Genomic DNA, 23352 nt, shown 5'->3' with positions numbered 1-23352 from the left:
AATGTAATATCAATTGACATTACATTGAGTTGATGCTTGTAGGGGTAGGAAGTATAAAGGAAAGATATGAATAATTATTTTTTTTTTTGAGGAAGATTAGCCATGAGCTAACATCTAAGCCATCAGTCCTCCTCTTTTTGCTGAGGAAGACTGGCCCTGAGCTATCATCCGTGCCCATCTTCCTCTACTTTATATGTGGGATGCCTGCCACAGCATGGCTTGACAAGCAGTGAATGGGTCCGTACCTGGGATCTGAACTGGTGAACCCCAGGCCGCTGAAGCAGAATGTGCAAACTTAACCACTGTGCCACCAGGCTGGCGCCATATATGAAAAATTCTATCCTTCAGAGTTACAGTCTTGTTTTTCAAGTTAGAGTTTCACAATGTCTGAATCCTAATTATAAATTGCATATTTTTACAATATATTATATTTAAGGCCCCTAAGCATATAATATGAGGGAAGAAAAATAGCTGGTCCATCTAGTCTATTATTTAATTGTTTGAGAATAATTTTCTTTTTTAAAGATTGGCACCTGAGCTAACAACTGTCGCCAATCTTTTTTTTTCTGCTTTTTCTCCCCAAATCCTCCCAGTACAAAGTTGCATATTTTAGTTGTGGGTCCTTTTAGTTGTGGCATGTGGGATGCCATCTCAGCATGACCTGATGAGTGGTTCTGTGTCCGTGCCCAGGGAATCGGTGAAACCCTGCACCACTGAAGCAGAGCATGTGAACTTAACCACCAAGCCACAGGGCCAGCCGAGAATAATTTTCTAAACAATGATCTTTGTCTAATAGCAGTATCAAAATATGTTCAGGATTGTTTTGATATGTGTGCATACATGTGTATATGTGTAAGAGGTAGGAGTTCATGTTAAAAGCAGCTCCGGTATGTTACATGTAACATTAATGATGCATATTTGTTTTTTGTAATCTTCCTTTAACAAACCATATTTTTTAAGTTCTAGTGAAACCAACAAAAAGGAAATAAGTATACATCTATATAATTTTGAGATTTAAGCTAGTGTTAAAATGTAAATAAAATATAGAAAGTGTCTTCAGAGTCTGTCATTGGTATCATATTGATCTAATGTATGTATAGTACTTTGTAAAGGTAGCAATAATCAGAATTATCATATTTGTAATAGAAACACATCTCTTTAGTATTTACCATATTTTGTGTATGTTTAGTGAATTAATACCTTGCAGGGTATTTCAGAGAATGATTTACCAAGCTAATTTAACTTCTTTCCAGAAAGAGGAATCCAAGTCATTGTATTATGAATTCATTCTCACCAGAAATATTAGTTATGTTATTATTAATTGGAGGTTTTTCCTCCATCTAAACTATTAGAGTCAGTGCTTTTAACAATAATTAGGATTAATTTTGGTGACACATCCAGCCTTCATTCCAGCAATTATATATTTCTGAAGATGAAAGTTCATGGATGTTCTTTTACAAAAGTGACTGGATACTTTATTATTTTTTACTTCAAAAGACTAGGTATACCACTTTATTAACAGTAATGTTTTCTTATGCTTCACTGGAGAAATTAGAACGGTGGTCAGATAAAATTTCTTTTAATTTTGAAAAGCTTAATCATTTGTCTCATACGTCATCCCAATAGAGGCAAACCAAAAATATGATAGCCAAATATTAAATTGGATATTCAAATGTTTTTGCTTATAAAGTAAAGCAAAGAAATTGTACTTAGATGTTTGTCAAAACCTTTTAGCTGTTTTTATAGTACAATAAGGACAGATTTCTCAAATATGCCCCTGACATGTTTTTATCTAGCTCGTTCAAAGTTAAGGTTTAAGCTGCCTTTTCTTGGTCAATACAAATTAAAATTAGTGACAGTGGCCTAAGTATATTAATTTCAAAATGTTTATCCTACTTTATATTATTAAATATATCTAAAATGTTTTAAAATGACACATAACATACACACGCAAATTAATAGTGCATTTATAATTTATTAAATTAGATTTGAGATGAAGTATTATCTTGAAATGTATTTCACTTTAAAACTTTAAATGGTTGGGGCTGGCCCCGTGGACGAGTGGTTAAGTTCGCACGCTCTGCTGCAGACAGCCCAGTGTTTTGTTGGTTGGAATCCTGGGCGTGGACATGACACTGCTCATCAAACCATGCTGAGGCAGCATCCCACATGCCACAACTAGAAGGACCCACAATGAAGAATATACAACTATGTACCGGGTGGCTTTGGGGAGAAAAAGGAAAAAAATAAAATCTTTAAAAAAGAAAAAGAGCAAACTTTAAATGGTTGAAGGAGACTAAGTTGAATTGACCTGACACTGTATAAAAGTGACTATTTGAACTGATGGTCTGAATCGTTCTTTCTAATAATTTCTTCTCCACTCTGAAAACTTGTCAGACATGGGAGCTAGTAACCATTTGAATACAGTTAAATTATCTGTATACTGGTGGGGCCAAGAGTCTGGGTATTGTGATCTCTTCTCTTGTTTTCTTCATATCTGTCACTCTAAAACTTGGTTTTCCTTCTCAAAGGATATGTTCTATGAATTGGCCTATAATCCACCTACCGCTTTCACTTTTTTGTCTTACGGACCTCTGCAAAAAATCTACAAGCCAATTAACTAATTTATAGTTTGTTCATGGATGTAGATGGCAATCTAAGACACACTGGTTGATCATAGGAGGGTGTTAATATAGAACCATTCTTAACTATAATAAGATCTAAGACAGAGGAATTTTAAAGCTATTTCCCCTTTGTCTATTTTGCAAAGTGGTAAAAGTTGTAGGATTGTGTGGTACTAGCTGTCAAATAAACTGTAAAATTACCTTAGCAATTTGTTTAAAAAGCCAGGACAATAGTAGTATTAGAAGCTTATAAAAATTTTTTAAAAAGTATTTGTTCTGTATATCCAGAAGGAAAAGAATCATTAATTTCATAAATATTTATTAGTAATTCATTTTATAATTTCAGATAAACTATCCTCAGATATTAACTTTTACTATTAAGGCCTTTTTAAAAAATAACTTCTCTCATGTATTAATAGGAGAATTTGACTGACTTGTAGATAACTTCATGGACAAACAATGGAAAATTATACCCTATTTTTCTTAATAGTGACATTAAATAAGACCTAAAGACCGAATGTCCTTTTGTTATTGTCAACATGTAAAGTGCTTCTAATAAAATGTGCTGTGAAACATGAGTATGCTTTTTCCTCTTTTCTATGTTTTTTTTTTCTAGAATACAAGTTTTCTCTTTCAGAATTAACCCCAGTTCTATTTCACAGGCCTGAGTTCTCTGTGGTAAAACATGAATAAATGAACAAAAGGAGGTGGTTAGGTAGAACAACAACAACAAAACACTGGCATTGGCATTGCCCCCAGAAGGGAGCATGACTGTGGGTGAGCTGGTTCTCCTCAGAGGAGGCCATTTCCAGATAGGGCTGACATCCACTTGGATCCACCTATTGGATTACCTCCCAGCAGCTCAGCAAACAACTTCTGTCTTGAAAAGGAAAGTCAGATAAAACGGTGCAAAATCTGTGGTAAGCAGCAAGCATATTCTTTCTGTTAGCATTTAATGAACACTTAGCATGTAGACATTTTGCTAAGTTTTATGGTTAAATGTTGAAGGTGAAAAAAGCTGTTTTCCCCAAGGACCTAAAAATCTAGTAGGGAAAACCAATTAGGAAACAGATAATTATATGTAATGTGATGAGCTTCATTATATCTATATCTATATTTAGCCATGTATCACATAGATATATTACTCTCACATAAGGGATTATAATGATTTAATATGAATTTCATTCAGAATTTACTCTTTTATGTTGAACAAGGTTGTCATGATTATTAAATTAGCCAAGAAAGGCATCACAGAAAATATGAAACCTCTAGTCATCCTGGAAAGTTTCAAAATAAAACTAAGAATTACTCAAATTTAGAGTTCATTGTAGGTCTCATTGAAGTATAAAAATTAATTTAGTTAAAGTTAAGTTGCTAGAGAAGAACCACATATACTTCAAGTTCAAGAGTATATTGTGAGTCATTTAGTTCCACTTTGTCATATTCCAGATGGGGAAGGTTAGCAGAAGGCAATTGACTTACAAAACTGATCTATCAAAGCTACAAAGCTTCAGGTATGTTGACTCCGAAATAGGATTTCTGAAACTCTATATGGTGGTTTCCTCGTTATATTATGCTGTCTTCCATTTAGTCAGGAAAACCTTAGATTCTCAATCAGAAAGTAAAGTGTTTCCACTCTAGGACTTTAAGATGTATAATTAGAACAAATGGATTCTAAGAAGTGTCATTCATAACTAAAGATAGGCAGCAATTATTAAATATTGGAAAGTAAAAGAGGAGCAAAAATGAATTTGTTACGAGCTTTCAGTTCTAAATGAAAAGGGAAAATTTTTTAACAGAAGAAAAATGTCAAGCTAACGCCTGCTCTGATATGAGGAGTGAAGGATGGTGAAGCAATGATATTCCTGATTTCCTACTTTAAAAATATGATAAATATAATAGACATCTATAATATGAGGCCTAACAATGTAGCAGACATTGCAAATCTTTTCCTCTTCCCTATAGACTCACTTGCCTATAAAAACCAACGTAAATCTTTTCCCTATGCTCATATAAATTAAATAGACACATTTGTAACATGTCCTTTCTTCATGCTGTTTTTCTTCGTCTTCTCTTTCTCTTCATCTTCATTCTTTGCTTCCTTTTTATGTTGTATTATAAGTGTCCATTATTATGCAAATTGACTTTTGCCCCTAAACAACAAAACATATAGAGTCTTCCTTCTAAGTCATTCATTAAAGGATTTTTTTCTTTAAAATGCATGGATATATACTTACCCGAGTGAAGAAGTGGTTAATCATATCAAAGGCTACAGTACAATAAGATTACTTCATTCTAATAGAACGGATGTATCCATGATTGTGGTAATAAATATTTCCATATCATATATTTTTATATTTGCTTAGTATAAATAATATTCAAACTTTAATGACTAATACTTTTTCCATATTCCCACATATAGTTATCTGAATTCTGATCCAACATAATTTTAATGCAATGAATCAAATTATAATTTAGAGTAAGAAAGTAAACAAAATCAAAATGTATTACAATATATGCAGAAAATAAATGACATTAGAAATTTCTTAAAAAATTAAGATATATTTAATGTGTTAATAAGCCTTTGTTCTCCCCTTCCTGGACTTTAGTGAGACATTTGAGTGAGTATAAAGTTATACCATCATTGTAGTCAGTCAGCCTTGTCTTTCATGCACTAAAATATAAAATATGATATATTTTTAGGGTTATTTGTTAGACCGTTTTATCAGCACTGGACATGGAAAGATAGAAAATTAATAACAACTGCCTGTATCTGAAGCATCCTGTGTGGTTTCAACCAGACTGGCTTAAATATACATTAGTTTCTGAGGTTATAGCCTCATAAGAGAGTCCGTATGTCTATTTTCGTTTATGCGCAGTATCTACCTCTAACCACTACAGATACTGAGCTTTGTTTATGTGAGTCCAGTAAATAGCAAAAGACAGATTCTATGAATAGAACTCGATTTTATTTGAAAAGGGTCAGGGGGGAGGGTGGTACCAAGTAAGCTTAAGCCAAACTCTAATATCTGGATATATAGATTTTAATATGTGTTTTCTACCTTCAAATATCATTTCTTATAGTCTCTCATTTAAATCCACTTTTGGTTAGCAAATATCTGTTATTTCCAGTATTATTCCTTTTCTTTTTCCGCTGATTGTCTAGACTCTTTGTTTCCATATACCTATTTCTTCCTTCATTACATATTCAATTCTCATGAGAATTTTTACTTTAGACTACTTGATTATAATTTTTTTATGAGACTGGCTTTTCCTAATTTATTTCCAGAGTGATTGAGTATTACCTCTACAAATCAGATGTTATTAAAAGGTTTAGTGCACCTAATTTAATTAAATATGGGCAATGTTTTTTTGCACACCTATTAGAAATATATCCAGTTATCAATTCATATTTCCTCAATTGTCTTTACCAAGGTAAGTTAGTAACATAACAACTGTAGGTAGCTGCCCCACCCTAGGCGAGGTCTGGACTTCTCATCAACTCTAGCAGGGTATGACAGAAATATCTCTTCATTAACCTAGCAATGTCTTTGTTGGCTCTTCTTCACAAGTGGAGCAAAGAAATCATCTGAAATGTTGCAGAACGTCAAATTTTTCAGACTCTTCGAACTTCCAGGTATTTTGAAAATCTAAATGTCCTACTTAATTTTAGTGAAAGTAAAATTTTAGTTATTTTTGTCTATCATCACTGATGGTTATGATTATAACAGGGAGGTAAATGTCTTATATTTTCTTTAATATTTCCCAGGCATACTTGAAAGAATGCTTTTAAATGTAATTAAAGGAAGGATAATCTGTTTCGTGGCTAGATGCAAAGTGTAAGCAATTAATTTAAATAGTTTTAGGAGAGCTGGATGGGCCATTGGGTGGACCTGTGATTTGAGTGTGTTTGATTTTACTACTACAGTATTTGCATTTCTACAACTCTTTGAAAATAACAAACTTCTAATCTCATTTGCTTTACAAGGTTATACATTAATTATTTATTGTCTGTGATAAATGAAACCACAGAGCAGACAGAGACAATCCCTATTGTGTACTTGGAGCCATGTCTTGCCCTTCCTCCTCCTCCTTTTCCTCCCCCTCCTCCAGAGGATGAGTGGGGCCCCATTCCTGAGGACACCAACATGGACGTAAAGTAGCTATACTAGATTTTATTCATTGATGTTCTCTCTTTGTTACCTTAAGATACATTTTCCCCTTATTTTACTGCTTTTTAGTTGTTACTATTGGGGAATTTTTCTATTTAGATGAAATATAGAGATTGAAATATTTTCAAAATATATATAGAAGTTAAAAAAACATATTTGCTCATTTTTAAAATCTCCTGTGTTAATGAGCATATTTAAAGATAAAAAAACCATTTGTCCAAATTTAGTCTTGTTTCCTCATATGAAATTGAAAGACTTACACAAGACAATCAAAGTTTAAAATACAGTAGACATGTAAAAATACAAAAAGAAGTAAAACACTAGCATTTGATTGCCTCCTTTTGATCATAATTAAACTTAATATCTTTCAGTTCGAGTAGAATTTGTCGACTTCAGTATTGCTGACACGTTGGGCTGGTTAACTCTTTGCTGTAGCGGGTGTAGGATTGTAGGATGTTTAACAGCATCCCTGACTTCTACCCACAAGATGCCAGTAGCACTGGCCCCTCACTTATGACACCACAAATGTCTTGAGATATTTACAAATGTCCCCTGTGGGCAAAATTGACCCTGGTTGCTAGATACAGAGTTATACTTTTCAGAAAATTAAAGATGATTTAAATATAGATTATGAACATAAACATTTTTTGATGCAGTATTTACCTTGTTTCAAAAGTACGATTCTTTTGTAATACAGAAAATGTTTTTTTCCTATACTGGAGTATATAAATTTATTTCTGAAAGAAATAAACATATCAACAAAATGATTCCAAAAAATGATGTCTGAAAGTGTAGCTTCTAGAATGTGGGGATATAACGTATTTTTGATAAATTTAATAAATTTATAGATGTTTTAGGACTAAAGCAAATATCATTTGGTTTAAACATTCCCTAAAATTTACAGTAATTCTCTATGAGGGGAATATGTCACTAAGTATCAAGTTCAAATAAAGAATTCTATCTTAATAATAACATAGAGTTAAAATAAGCATTTTCACATTGTATTAGTGGGGATAATGTAATCTGAACTGAAATTTTATGCCTAATATTTATAGATATTTAATAATACCTTGTATATAAAATTTCACCCCTCCTGCAGGTCCCCAAGATCACACTCAGGTTTGGTGATTCACTAGAACTCACAGGACTCTGTCGACAGTTGTGCTTAGAGCTCAGATTTATGACAGTGAAAGGATAACAAGCATAGTCAGCAAAGGGAAAGGCACATGGAGCGAAGTGTGGGGTAGACCAGGCTCAAGCTTCCAAAGGTCCTCTCCTAATAGAGTCACACAGGTCAGGTGAAATCCCCTGGCAACAAGTTGTGACAATGTGTCAAATGTTGCCCAACAGGCAAACCCACCAGGGAATCAGCATTCAGGGTCTTTATTGGGGGTTGATCACATCGGCAGACTCTGTCTGGCATGTAAAAAAATTCCAGACTTCCAGAAGGAAAGCGGATGCTCAACATAAACTACATTGTGGGCACAAACAGTTTAGGCATAGTGAGCCACTCTTATCAGTTAATGGTGGTAGGAACCCTCTGGAAATCTAAAGTTCCAGACACCAGCTGAGGCTAACCTTGTAAGCAGGCCTTTCAAGGATAGCAAGGAAGTTAGCTACATTAATCATTTTCTGCACATCCTCTTAAATGCTGTTTTCTGTCTCCAGTCTAGTAGTTCACAGTAATTCAGACATTGGAAATTATCTTTCAGAAAACTTAGGACATTTTCAGGACAATAATAAATGGAAAATAATGATACTAAGCTTTCCAATAACAAGAGCTCACATTTTGCCTGATTATCACTCATTCTGTTTCTTTGCTTCTACTTTTCCCTTTTCTCTTTATGGAATAACTCCTGTGATCCTGGGAATCTTCAGCCTGCTACTCTTGATGCTGTGTGGATTCTTTGGTTATCAGCGTAAGTCTGATTAATTGAGGGAAAAAAGGAACAGACTATTTGTCAGATTATCATATTTCTTTAAACACATTTCAGATAACAATTTTTAGTAAATGTTTTATTGCCACTCTGACAGAAAAGAGGAAAAAATAACATGAAAGTGTCACAGCTTTTTACTATATGAATGAACTCGACCTTGCGAGCTCTCGATAACTGCATTTTTTTTTTCAGAACATTAGCCCTGAGCTAATGGCTGCCAATCCTTCTCTTTTTGCTGAGGAAGACTGGCCCTGAGCTAACATCAGTGCCCATCTTCCTCCACTTTCTATGTGGGATGCCTACCACAGCATGGCTTGCCAAGCAGTGCCATGTCCGCACCCGGGATCCGAACGAGCGAACCCAGGCTGCCCAAGTGGAACTCCAACTTAACTGCTGCACCACTGGGCCGGCCCCGATAACTGCAAGTTTTTCAAGGGAGTTTGTATGATTGCTATTTCTGCAGAAGATCTTAATAGTCGCAATGGATTATTAGATCAATATAATGCATTTATTATTATTAAAATTATTTGCAACTGGTTATTTAAAGTTAGTATTACTTATTGATAACATTAGTTGGAATCTCAAAACTCTGAAATTTTGATTAGGAAGTGAAATCTGCATATTGAATCAATCGTTCATGATACAGGGTTTTCTTGTCCATTTTAGTTATGTTGGACATTTGTCCTTTTAATATTTACACACATTCAATCTTATAAGGAATTGATATGATATTTTAGATTTAGGCATAAACTTTAGAAATAATAGAGGATAAATGAAAACATTCTTAACTAAATATCTTTTTTATAGATTTTTAAAACATTTATAGAGAACATTATGAAGGAAAATACTATAAAATTTAAACTTCATAATCTAATGAGCTACTGTTTTATGACTGAGTATGTATCTTATGTGTGTTTTGAATCGTCTCTCTTAGACTTTCAAAGTGTTCAGGCATTTGAGAGCAAAGTGAAGAGACTTCATCAATGGATTGAGTCTTTATAAAGCACAGCAAAATCTCTTCAGGTCCACAAAGTTCTTGCCTAAAATAAAGATGATATTAGAGCTAGAACAAACTATCTTTACAGAAAGCTGCATTGTTTTTCTTGTTGTGATCCTAAAATACTCGGTTCCATAATCCAGTAAGAGCTCTCTAACACACCAACAGGGCAGTTTTGATGGTTTCTTGCTTCTTTTAGTTCTTCATGTCACGTTCTGAAACTGAGTGAATTCCACATTTATCAAACATAACCTCCTACACTAATTAGTTAAAACATTCACTTATTTGTTCATTCACATTTAGTCAATGCTCACTACCTGCCAGACACAGGGCTAGTGATCAGCAATACGTACAATATGAACCCTGCCCTTGGGAGACTTGCAGAAAGCATATAAACCAAAAGTAAACCAAAGTGTCCAGGTGTAGAGTGGAGGTATGCACAAGATGCTCAAGGAGTAAAGAAATAGAACTTGACTATCTGAAAAGCAAGTGTTTTTATAGTTTCTAAATATCTCCTTAAGGAGAAGAGTTTTAAATACCAGAGCAATCATAAAACTTCTATGGTGTTCGTTAAATTGTAGTGTAAAATTGGTCTATAGTTATGATAAATAAATTTTGTAAATTTCTACAAAATTTTGCAAATGTGTAAATTTTACACAGGTCTTGCATTAAAATGTTAGGGGTTTTTGTTTATGAGAAACCCAGCCACTATTGAACAATTAGATCAATCATTTGAGAATCCTTTAGTGGCTGGTCACGTTAAAAGGCTGGTTAATAAGTAATCAAATGTTTCAGCCAGAAATAAAACTAATTCAGTAGGGAAGGGGACTGCACTAAAATTATTTGTCCATTTTGCCAGTTGATCATTATCATTACCATAACTTTTTCCATAGTGCAAATATCAGGTGCAAAATGTACTCTCACGTAATGCTAGGTTCTGTATTCCTAAAGTGACTGTAAAACTGAATTTGTATTTCATTGAAGCTCTTTAAGAACTAAATGTCAAACAAAGTAATCTGGGAGTTAGAAAAATCTGAGTTGATAATGATTCTTAGTAACAGCCTCATTCTTTTAAGTGTGATAAGGTACAAAGCCATAAGGTCTTGTTTGTGAGGTTCTGCGTGTTCCGAGTTATAAATATTTTCTTTCCTAGAAGACAGGCGTGGACCTCCTCTGAATCCCTGCGTAAAATACAGAGACCACAGCTACTAGCAGACTGTGGGAATGGTTTCTTGTTTAAACTTCTAATTTTCTGTTATTTTGAATGCTACATTTTTAGAAATGGAAAGGATCAGATTGATGGTAAGATTGACTTTCTTCTGTACTTCTGGGATACAAACATATAGTAGGTAACAGTCAAAGGAAGGGCTTACCTGCAGCTCTAAAACCTATGAAAGGGACACTGTTTTGTACTCATCTTTCCCAGGTGTGCCCCACTTCAGCACATCTTTCTTTTCCCAACATACCATCGTGCCCTCACCATAGGATGTTTGCATTCACTGTTCCCTCTGCACGCAATGTTCTTCTCTCAGATATAGCCATGGCTAACGACATCACATCCTTCCAGTATTTATTCAGCTATCACCTTAATGAAATCTGCCCTGAAAACCTATTTAAAATTGCAACCTGTGTATCAGTGTCCCCTAGAAACTATCCTCTGTACTCTTAGTCCCTCTTACTCTGCTTTAGTTTTTATAGCTCTTGCCACTATCTTACATACCATATAATTTACATGTATATTTCCTTTTATCTGCCCCAAATCTCCCATAAGCTGGGATTTTTGTCCTTTTTGTTCAATGATATATCTTAAGCATGAAGAACAGGCACAGAGTTGAGTAAATGATTAAATGAGCAAGAAAAGTAATTCATATTGTGGTATAGTGTCTTCTTGAATATAAAGCTTTCTATTTCCTATCTTTCTTTTTACTTAATTCATGGTTCAAGAAATGCATAGAGACTGGAGTATCTCCTGAAATGTTTTGCTCATGTTTCATTTTTCACTGAGCATATATAGAATGAATTATTTTTATGATTCTTTGCTTCTCTCTTGACACAAGTTCCATATTTCTCATCTCTAATGGCTTTTAGTATTAGGGAATCACCATTGTGCATTTAGTTCCATGCAGAATATCATGAAGTTACTTGTAGTACATCACGCTTGGAATGTCTTATCAAAAAGAGGACAAATTTAAGTGGGAGGATGGCTCCTCTCCTTCTCCTGGACTGTAAGTTTCTAGTACTTACTCCAATTCTTTATTCCTTTCTCAAGGTCTCAATGTCTTTTGCTTAAAGAGCTGGATGAAATAGAAAAGATTCCTGGGGACAGAATTTAGATGGTTTGTTTCTTGCTTTTGTTATTTTATATTGGACTGTGACCAATTGCGTAAATAAAAAAAGTTATTTTAAAAGTTCATAGTTTGTTTAAATATGCTTCTATTACTAGATGATTGGATTGATTTTGAGTTTGGGTAATAAAGGTAATATTGAGAAGCACATCATTATACACGAATTTGGACCATTGCTATTTTTATTGGGAAGAAGTACAGAATTGTTATTCATATGCCTAAGAGTTTCAGCTTTTTCTATTATTTTAAGTACATACTGTGAAATTGAGCTTCAGAAACACTTCACCAGACGCCTATAGCAAAAAGCATAATAGAAAGTTATTTGATCACTCTGCACCAATGTAAGGTAATATTTCACACTTTTGACAATTTGATGGCTGATTATTTTTATTTTATTCTTTTAAGTTATAGTCTTCTGATATTTAATTAGTCTGCATCTTTTTCCCATTTATCACATGTATCTTTTCTTTCTTAGTATGCATTCCTTATATATTAAGCTTGTAATCTCTTTTTCAGGCATGTCTCACCAATTTTTCCCTTTAGTTTTTTACCCTTAAGTTTATGACTTTAATATGTAAAGAAATGTCTAACATTAAAGCACACTAACATTGTCTTTATTCATTTGAAATTTATTTGGGGACGTGAGGGAGAAAGCTGAAACATGTATGTGTATGTACGAGTACAAATAATTACATCTCTTAACTCTGTATGTTTCAATCCGGTGATCAATTGTCAGAGCACTGTTTAAATGATTCATTATTCTTTCATCACTGATTTTAATGCTATGTTTATCATATATTAAAATTTAGTACTGAAACAAGTTTTAAATAAATTGCTTAAATATTTCGCAATTTGTGTAAATATTTTTTTTGTAAATATACTTGGATATTTTCCTGGACTCACGTATACTATTGTATCAAATTGTGAATCTATTCTTATTTTCACATTAGATCATTTTAATTATTGGACTTTTGTAATCTGAAAGTTCTTCTGTACCTCAAACTTTGTACGATGTTGGGAACATAGAACACTTAATTTTATGTTGAATTAACGAAAGGAATAATACATGAAAATACTCTGGAAGTTTATTTTTCTAATACAGTTCAAATGTCTTCTTTTCATATTCACTTGGCATTTTGTGAAGGATTGTATTATATATTTAATATTTGAGTGGATACTATTTGCCTCTTAAGAGTATACAAGATAATTAGATTTGCTCTAGAGTTGTTGAAAGACAGTTTCCTTGTTGATTTGATCCAAAATGTTCTTTATAATCTAGATGTCTAGTCAAGGACTAAATTCATCCAGAGCATTTGACAGCATCTGCCCTATGGCATTTATGTCAGTGGTGACTTTGTAAATTGAAGTAAACATCAGAGCAGAGGGAAATGTCTTGTCATATTATACATATATATTAAGTATATTATATGTAACTATGATATGCATATATAAAATATATATTCTATATATAGTATATCTATCTATACATTATATAATATAGGAAGTGAGAGAACACACAATGGCGCAATTATTCCTGTGTTATGCCAATGTGTTTTGTTGTTCCAAAAGTGTCTGTAGCAAAGGTATAAAAAGGAAAGTCTGAGGGGATTATATTAATAGACAAGCTTGTAGCATTAAATCAAAGTAAGTCTTCTGCTCCATATTTCAGTTTCCTCAGCAACAGCCAGAAATATGTTAAGATTTTTGTTAAGGCAAATCATAATTTAAAACCCTTATCACCTTACAAAAGACATTCAACAGCTGTTTTATTGAAAACAGGACACAGTAGCAAGTAGAAGAGAACAGACGCAAACTTTTTGTGAGCATATAGACATCAATTTGCTTATATTACTTATGTAGTTTGCTCATTTTTGGAAGGAATGAAAAACAATCATGTGGTAATCAGTTGGAAGACACCCCCTCCCCCCAAAAAGGGTACTATGGCTACAATATATCCCTTTCATTTTTCTATGACAAGATGTAAAGCACACATCTCCATATCCATTGCTGCAACTAAGTTGACCTGGTGTGGAAGTCTAATAAAACTCATGAAATTCCGTACAAAGTCAGCAAAATATAGGTGGCAATTTCCTTTTATTGATAGAGAAGACTGACCAGGACAGTGTGTGGTTGGAGGAAACGTAACAAAATCTGAGCTGCTTCAGTACTGAAGTTATGGGCAAAGAGAATAGGAAATTGAGAAGAATCTATTGTTATATTCCTGTAAAGAGAAAATAAAAGAGGGAAATTGATGTCTCAGAAACCAGTGGAATCCATTATTTCAAGAATGATGGAGTGATAAATATGTTAAGGCTAAAGAATGTCCATTAGATTTCACTGTGAAAACATCCTTTGTGACCTTGGTTTTAGCAGTCAATCTTAATGGTGTGGAATGGTGTGGTAAAAAAAAAAAAAACCCACAAAAGTCAGATTGCAATGGTTTATGAGGTAAGTAGGCAGTGAGAAAATGGGAGAAGCAAGTGTAGAAAATTTTCTTCCCCAAGGCGTTTAGTTGTAAGGACAGCTTGGGCAATACCCTGAGAAGCAGATGTTGTGGAGGGAGGGTTTATATATTGCTCACTCAACATCCCTTCTAGTCAGGGGACTCTGAAACCAATGTGGTCACAGTGGTGTCTTTACTTTTAACATTGTGTAGGTAGATCGAGACTTAAATAGTTTTAACAGGTTGGTAAGCAGTCAACATCACTGAGGTTACAAAGTATGCAAACAAAATGACTATTTTAACTGGAAATAGTAGTTTGTAGGCTAAAATAGGTAACTAAATATTTCAATTGGAAAACAGTTAGAACAAGAGGAAGAGGTTTGTTTCCCCTTAGAAATTTAGAGAAAGAAATGGCTGTAACAGAATAGTTATCCTAGGCAAGAACACTGGTCTTGTGCTGGCTTTTGTTTAATGGAAGAAATACTAAACAAACATGTTTGGAGACTTTTGTGTAAACTTATGCCTTTATTTATTTTGTGGCAAAATCAAACTATCTTGTTCACTTCTATGTAATTAAGCTCCCATTTATGCTTCTCATTTTTCTCTTATAGCAAAGACAAAGCTGCAACTCACACAATAAAATTATTTCTTGAGTGGTATGTGGAGGAAGGGAAGGTAAGTTGTGCTATCTGTTGAGACTCACACCATTCATAGCTGAACTTTATAATCCTATGCTATATTTTAGTTACTGCTTTTAAGATGTATGAGTACATCTGAATAAGTAATAGTTTCCTCTTCTCTATATACTTTTAGTTATTTGGAAGGTAAACTCAAGGAAACTAGAAAAATGTAATGTCTAAAAGAGAGCCCAAGCCACTGATTGGATCCTCTCAGCCTCCATTCTGTTTGCTTTTGTTTCACAGAGGCTTATGGAGGATAGTGACAAGAAACTGAAACTATCAGACTAAACTAGCTGATTGTTATTCAACAAGTGAGAAAGCTTTAAGCATCTTCTTCGTCACTTTTGCAAAAATAGTGATTGAGGGTTGTCAGTCAAAAAAAAAGGGAACAAAAAAGCATGGTGTAATGAGGAGTAGACACAAAGTTGAAATAAAAATTTTTGATGGACATAGAACATATATAATTCTTAAAAAAATGGCCAAATTCAATGAGAAAGTTAACTTAAAATCATACCAATTGGTCTCTGCGGAAGGGTGAAAGTCTCATTTCAGCATGTTATTTTCAAGGGAAAGTTGATTCTATTCAATTTGTCTATTATCTATCTATGTACCTATCCATCATCCATCATCTGTCTATCTCATGTTTATCTTCTATCTATCATCATCATCAGTGAAGGCTTTAGACCGTGTTTGTCCTTAAATGATAAGTAAATGTGGTTAAAATTATATTAATTATCTCATATATTATCATCCTTTTCCCACTATATTCTTTATCCTTAATGTTTGCAATAACTGTAAGTAGAACAGTTATGTTTAATAGTTTAGTCCCATATGGTGGCAAAAGAGAGTTTTTGCACCTAGATAATTTGATTTGTTTTGAACAAATTGAGAATGTTTCAATAATGCTAAACTTTTTACATTTCTTTTGTTAACATCTGTTTCTTATTCTAAACTCTGGAACATTCAAAATGTTCTGTGCTAGTGGATAAAAACGTTCTAAACTTTATGGTTCTGGAAATATTGTAGATTCAATAATTTAAAATTGTTCCACTATAAATGAATATTTAAGATATAAGACATATTTTCTTAAATTCCTATTCGAGCTTTCAATTAAAAGGAAATAAAAAGAGAACTAAAAATCAAAGTTAAGGAGTCAGTGCTGTAGTGATTATTGGTAGATTAATACTCATGTGGAGGCTGTGAAATAGTTTTAATAGGTTTTTGTTTAATGAGACCTTGGGATATTTACCTTATTCCTAACTATTAATGCATTGCATCAAACACATGAAACACAGCAAATGCTTGAAACATTTCTTATCAATCAAAATGTTTTCTGCTTGTTAATGTATAGCCATAGCATGATGTGAGGAATCATGACAAAAATGATTTGAAAAGTGTCATTTTACGTCTTAATGTAGTCTAGTCTATTGCTAATTTAGCTAACCCATCCTAAATATGTTGTTAGAGAACCGTTACTGATTTATGTTATCTAATTATCAGTAATTGGGAGTTTAGATTCCATTCGGATGACAGTGACTTGGTCAAACATCTTCTTTTTATTAAAAATAATGAATGAAACTTTATCTGATTGAGCTAAGATCTTTTACTGTTAGGTTTTAAAATGAAACATAAATTTATAAAAAATATCAATATGGTAGTTCTCACTCAAGTGATCATTCAAATGATCTAAGAAAGGACAGTTTATCTCATGATAATTAGATGCATATTTGGAAAATTATAGATTAGATATTCCCCTCACACTATGTACTAAAATATAGCCAAAAGATCAAAATTTAATGAGAAATATAAACTGAAAGAACTTGATGAAAATATAACTGAAATCAGAATGTGAAGATATTTTTAAAGAAAAAATTACAGCAAAATTTTTAGTAAATTTGTGATGGTTTTAAGCTAAATTCTGGTAAAACCATTAATTTAAAGAAAAACTGAAAAATTGGAAAAACTGAAAAATTGATCTAAAAGCTACATCATGGACAGTGAGTTAATATTCTTAATATTTAAACGTGTCTTATACATCAGTAAGGAAATAAATGAAGACCTCAACCTGATGTATATACCTTCCGAGACACTCGGGAAATACTATGAAGGAACAGGCAAAGGCATAGGATGATTTTATAACAATTGAAAATAATCTCACAATAGTGCAACATTTAATCTTTCTTTAAAGCTTTAAGAGGACTATATAACAGAAGATATAGATATAGAGAAATAATGGAGGGCTAAATGGTGGAGAGCATAACTACTGCTATAAAGCTACCTTCTGGTCAAGACTGAAGAAGTAAAAGAAGAGAAGGCGGTTAATGTGTAACCTTAAGTAAAACCTTCCCTGGACATATTAGAGAGTGTTTCTGTAACTCTGAAACTAAAATAATAAGTGCTGGACACGGACCAAATTCTCCTTAGGCTTTTTTCGTTTCATTTGGCAACAAGGAAGGGATATTTTCAATCAGGACATTTGAATCCAGATGAGATGTGATTTCAGCAAGGGTATAAGTAAAAGGAATTCATTACTGCCTCCAAGATTTTGTGCCTGCGTTAATGTCCTGGAAAATTAACTACAAGTGAACATAAAACCATGGGTTTTGTATGCTTGCTGGAGTGAAGGAAAACTGTCAATGGTTGCTGGTAATGGAAATGCATTTCGTACACCTGAGTTACCTTGGTCAAAATTTTTATAAGAATTGAACAGAGGCTCGATATTACTGTGAAGCAAACAATACTGTGTCATATTCTCAGTGTTCTAAAGAATACTAACAGTATTCTAAGGACTATTAAGTAGGAAAGAAGGGACTACACTATATTTATCAACGTGAATTTATTTTTCATAGAGAACAATGTGCTGTGATACCTATTAATGACATAGAGTAGAATCAGTGCTGTTTCTTTTCTCAATTCCCATAATAAAAGGATAATGTGACTTATTCACAGGTGGAACCACAGTACTACTGTGCTAAAAACAAATAAGAACCAATATCTTTTATAAAACCAAAAACCAAAATATAGAAATCCATGTAAAATGAAATGCTCAGTAATCATTTTTTTCTTTTGTTTTAAACACTTTTAACCAAAATAAGTACATTATTTAACTAGATAACTGGGATTAGAAAGGATGAAATTATATTAAATTACCAGTGAAGTATTGAAACACTGAATTTCAAGTTTAATATTATCCATTTCTTGGTATCACTTCATTATTTTTAATTTTAATACAAATTTTATTAATTGCCTATTTACACTGATGAAACTGATTCATACAAGGTATTGTCCATTCTTTGATTTTTCTACTGGTTTAGAAAAGGAAAAAAAATGGTATTGACATGAATATAAAAATGAATTATTAGTAATATATGCCTCATTTGTTTTATTGATAATATATTTTCTTCCAAGTTTAGAGTGATTATTTGTTTGGATAACAATGATCCAGGCAAAACATTTTTTGATTACTTAAGTGAGCATTATCAGGTTATTTGATCCTTTATGTATAGAATCATCTCGGAAAACTGAATATGCTTATTCAATTTAATAAAAATGACAATTAGCATGAATCATAAAAATACATACAAAATGATGACTTCAATTTTTTTACCCCTACCAGAGATAGACAATAAAATGTCTGTAAGGTTTTGAATATGAAGATGTGCAATGTTAAGAAAATGCTGGTTTGAACAATCAAATGAAAGAAGAAGAGCAATATGTTTCCCTTCTCGTACTTGGAAAGGCAATTTTTGGTATGGATATGTTATCTACCTATCGAACTCATTCCTTGTTTTAAGACTGAGAAACTGAGTCCAGCAAGAATGTATAACACATAAAGGGTGACACAGTTCTATCATCTTCCTTTTATTATGCAAAAGCTTTATGCAAAATATAAATTCAGAAAAAAATTAAATTATATTAATGTTAATCTATCAATAAAATAAAGATATTAGCATTCAAGAAGCCCTGTTTATTTATCTGACTGGTCTAACTTCTTAGGAGTATTTATTTCTCATATATTTCTTTAATTTATATCTTATGGTTTTATGTATAGAATTCCTAAGTATTAACTAAGATTACAGTGGTAATTGTATTAATTGCTTCAGAAAGTAATCATCAAACTCATGGCCAACTTTTACAGCTGACACTTTCCAGTTTTAAACCTTCTGGCTGAATTTCGAAAAAGGACATCCAAGTGGTGAGAGTAGGATGTTCAGGTGTCTCATAACCTACACTCAGAAATACGCAGATTCGATTATGCCATATTTCATTGATTAACACAAATCATAAGACCAGCTCAAGTGGAAGGGAAGTAGATGACACACTTTGATGAAGGGAAAACATGGGCACAAAGCAGAGACCAGATCAGGAAGAAGGTATTTTTGTGGCTAACTGTGGAAACACAACACGATATACAACAGTCCACCATCTGGTCACAACATTCTTCCTGTATTCAAAATGCACTTACCTTGAAATCCAGGATCTCATCATTTAGGTATGTCAAGATGCAGTTGAGGATCTTTAACTGAAATCATTTGGAATAGAATTTCGGGTGCAGCTCCCCTCAACTCAGTGATTTATGAATCTAAAAGACTAATTATTTGTTCCCCAACACTTAAGATATGATGGAAGACAAAGAGGATACATATTGTAGTAAATATTACCCTCACATAAGTATTATATATTTTAAAGAGGTCATAATTCATCTGATCATTATCAGATACTTTATAATATAAAATATTTTGTGTTTAATAGCTTTCTAAGAACTTATATACACATGTACACATAAGTTTTATACTTAAATCTTGTATTTGAGGGATTTTTTTTCTCCTATGAGACTGTTGATTCAGAACTCTAAAATACACAAAGTTTTAATTTGTCCTCCATTCACAGAAGAAAATTTTGATTATCAAGATTTATTCTTGGGGCTGCCCAGAGGCTGAGAGGTTAAAGTTTCACGTTCTGCTTCGGTAGCCAGGGGTTCACGGGTTTGAATCCAGGCGTGGACCTACTCCACTCATCAGCCCTACTGTGGCAGCATCCTGAATACAAAATAGAGGAAGATTAGCACAAGTGTTAGCTCAGGGCTAAGCTTCCTCAAGCGAAAATTTAAAAAAAGATTTACTCTCTTATGTTATTAAGGGAATCTCTTCTCAAAATTATAAATTAAAATTAGTGTTCCTTTAGGTCAGAAGTAGTAGTATCCAGGGATGTATAATCAATGCTATCTTTACGGATAGTAAATGTTTAAATTACTGAGCCCAAGATCATGATAAGAAATACTTTGTTTCCAATCTATTGCAGATAAAAACTTTTTAAAAAAATTAACAGGACTTTCAATCTTTATATAAAAAAACAAATCTGGTATAAAAAATTTGCTGTTACATTTCTAAGAATATACAAAGTGATAACACAGAATTCAGCACAGAAGATTTTTCTTGTTTAAGAAGACAAATTCTAATATTATCTTGACTTTTTTTCTGTTCAAAATAAATAGCTATTTGTGGGTTTTGTCTTGATTTTTATTTCTTCAAATTATGTTTGAGTTCTGATTAGATGTTTTTAAGAAGCAATGACAAGTCATTTCTCAAGACATAAAAGAGAGAGGGAAAATTTATTGCATGTTTTTGTAATGGCAATGTCTCAAGAAAATTTAAGCTGCATATTCTTTTTGAAACTGACAAGCTGATGTTATTTTATTTGCAGAAAGAGAAATTCACTACAGGGAAATTCCACACATTTTATTCATATTATTTTTGAGTAGTTCTATTCAAAAAGCATCCTAAGGGCAATATCAAAGTTGTGGATAAGTTCACATTTTTAGTTTTTGCATTTTGCAAAGAACACTAAATAGAAAGTAAAGAGATCCAGAGGACTTAAAACCAAAGGGAAAATTTGTTTTCAGATAATTATCTATGGCATTTTTAAAAAAATTCATATTTCTTGTTAAGCTCTGAAAGTTCCAAATGTCATAAAAAATTTACCCCAAATTTAAAAATTATTTAAAATCTCTTATCTATGTTGATTGACCTCATTTTTAGATAGATTGTTTTTAAGTTCATAGATGCTATAAATATTATATTTTAATTTCTTTATAATCAACACAAATAATAATTCATAGTTAATAGTTCCAGAAAAGACCTGAGTTTTGGCAAAATTCAGTGGCATGCACTGAAACAATAATGGAGACTAGGAAAAGACACTGGATTGTTTGACTTTAATTGTTAGATGTCCTTTGCATCTCAACACAGAAGATGAAAGTGGAGGAGAAATCTTCCCTCTCTCTGAACCCTGGCATATGAAATAGATTTAGCCAATTAAATGTTTCACTTGGGATTTGACACATGGTGAAGAAATGTACAGATTCCATTAACATCAGGAACAGGAATGTCAATTAATCATGGTAGCAGTGTGTTCTGAAACGGCAATAAAATAAAAAATAGTATATTGCCTTAATTTCATACATTTTATCTAACAAAACCCCATAGTTAACTTCCATATGGAGTTGAATATTGAATGCATCTTGATGAGACCTGAAAAAAGCAAACTTGTCCACTCTCACTAATTGTACTAGAAATGCTAGCCAATGCCATAGTAAAGAAAGGAATATGTATTAGGACTGAAGCAGAAGAAATAAAACTGATATTATTCATAGATGGCATAATGTTTTATGCAGAACATCCAGAAGTCTCTGCCAAGTACATTTAGGAAAAATTTGAATGCAATTTGAAAAGATAACAATGAATTGCATTTCTACATGTTAGCAAGAAACAAGTGAAGAATGAAATAAAAATGTCTTTTAAAATAGAATATAAATATCAAATATGTAGAAACAAAGATGTGCAAGATTTCTACAGTAAAAACTACACAATATTATTGATAGATATTAAAACATAAATAGGAATATAGTCATGTTCACGATTTGGCAGTCTTAATATTATTAAGTTGTCAGTTCTTCCCCAAATTATTTTTAGACTCAAAGCAAATCAGTCAAAACTCCAGGAAATATTTTGTAGAAACTGACAAGCTTATTCTGAAATTATATAGAAATGTGGAGTCTAGCATAGCCAAGGTAATTTTGAGGAACAAAAGTAGTGGGTGTTTTATACCAAATATCAAAATTATTATTAAAGAGTAGTAATTCAGAGAGTGTGGTGGAGATGCAAATCTGAACATATAAAGAAATGGAAAATGTAGAGTCCATAAGTAGGTCTATAGAATATGGTCACACTGTTTCATGACTCAAGCCCAAAATGAAAAGGGAATTTATTAAGGAGAAAGATAATTTACCAAAACATATAACCTTAAATATATGCAGCCAATAGCAAATATTAAAAATAAACAAAGCAAGAAATGACAGATTTGAAAGAAAAGAATAACCAAATCCATAATTATAGAGATTTTAGCAACATTGTCTCAATAATTTGTACAGTAACCTGTAATCCATAAGGATATAGAAGACTTGATTATTGCCATCAATAAACTTGGCCTAATTGACATTTATAAGACTCTCCATCTAGCAGCAACAGAACAGAGATTCTTTTAAAATACAAATGGAATATGTAGAAGATAGACCATCTGCCAAGCCATAAAAGTGAAGTCATATATAGAGAATATATTCTCTAAGTAAAATGAAATTAATTTAGAAAACACTAAAGGAAAGATAACACTAAAATCACTAAGTATTTGAACATTAAGGAAATAATTTCTAATTGTAAAATAATCCATGGTCCAAAGAAGAAATCACCACTGAAATGGGAGTGTCTAAATGCTAAATTAAAATAAAACTCTATATATCAAAATTTTTGATTAAAGCAGTCTTCAAGGAAATAGAAAAGCTTAAATGCTGTGTCAGTAAAAAAGAAAGGTCTAAATTTAATGATGCAAGACAATAACTTACAAAATTAGAAAAAGAAGAGCTAATGAAATTCAAAGTAAATGAAAGAAACAATAAAGAGAAGAGAAGAAATTAATAGAATAGATTAACCCATAAGGCCTTTAAGTAATAAATGAGGCTGCATCACTTATGCAGAAGATAGTGGTTTTAGTCAGGAAACATCTCCATTGTATATTTAGGTAACTACATATCAGAAGACATTTTTCAGGTGGCCAAACTGCATGACCTACAGATTCCAGGTTTGTTTACTAGAAGCAACT

The 23352-nt window shown here is 32.5% G+C and overlaps 1 long non-coding RNA gene across 1 annotated transcript; it reads left to right on the top strand.

Annotated features, from left to right (window-relative positions):
* Window positions 1–6151: 6151 nt before the first annotated feature.
* LOC139041632 (uncharacterized) lies at window positions 6152–19093 on the top strand. The gene is made up of 4 exons (XR_011497131.1): window positions 6152–6261; window positions 8675–8715; window positions 15130–15193; window positions 18815–19093. It is a non-coding gene; the product is annotated as an uncharacterized lncRNA (long non-coding RNA).
* The last annotated feature ends 4259 nt before the right edge of the window (window positions 19094–23352 follow it).

This window comes from Equus asinus, chromosome 22 (genome assembly GCF_041296235.1).
Source record: "Equus asinus isolate D_3611 breed Donkey chromosome 22, EquAss-T2T_v2, whole genome shotgun sequence".
In the NCBI taxonomy this organism is placed as follows: Eukaryota; Metazoa; Chordata; class Mammalia; order Perissodactyla; family Equidae; genus Equus; species Equus asinus.
Note: the sequence above shows the minus strand (reverse complement) of the source record. Positions and strands in the feature narration are given on the sequence as shown.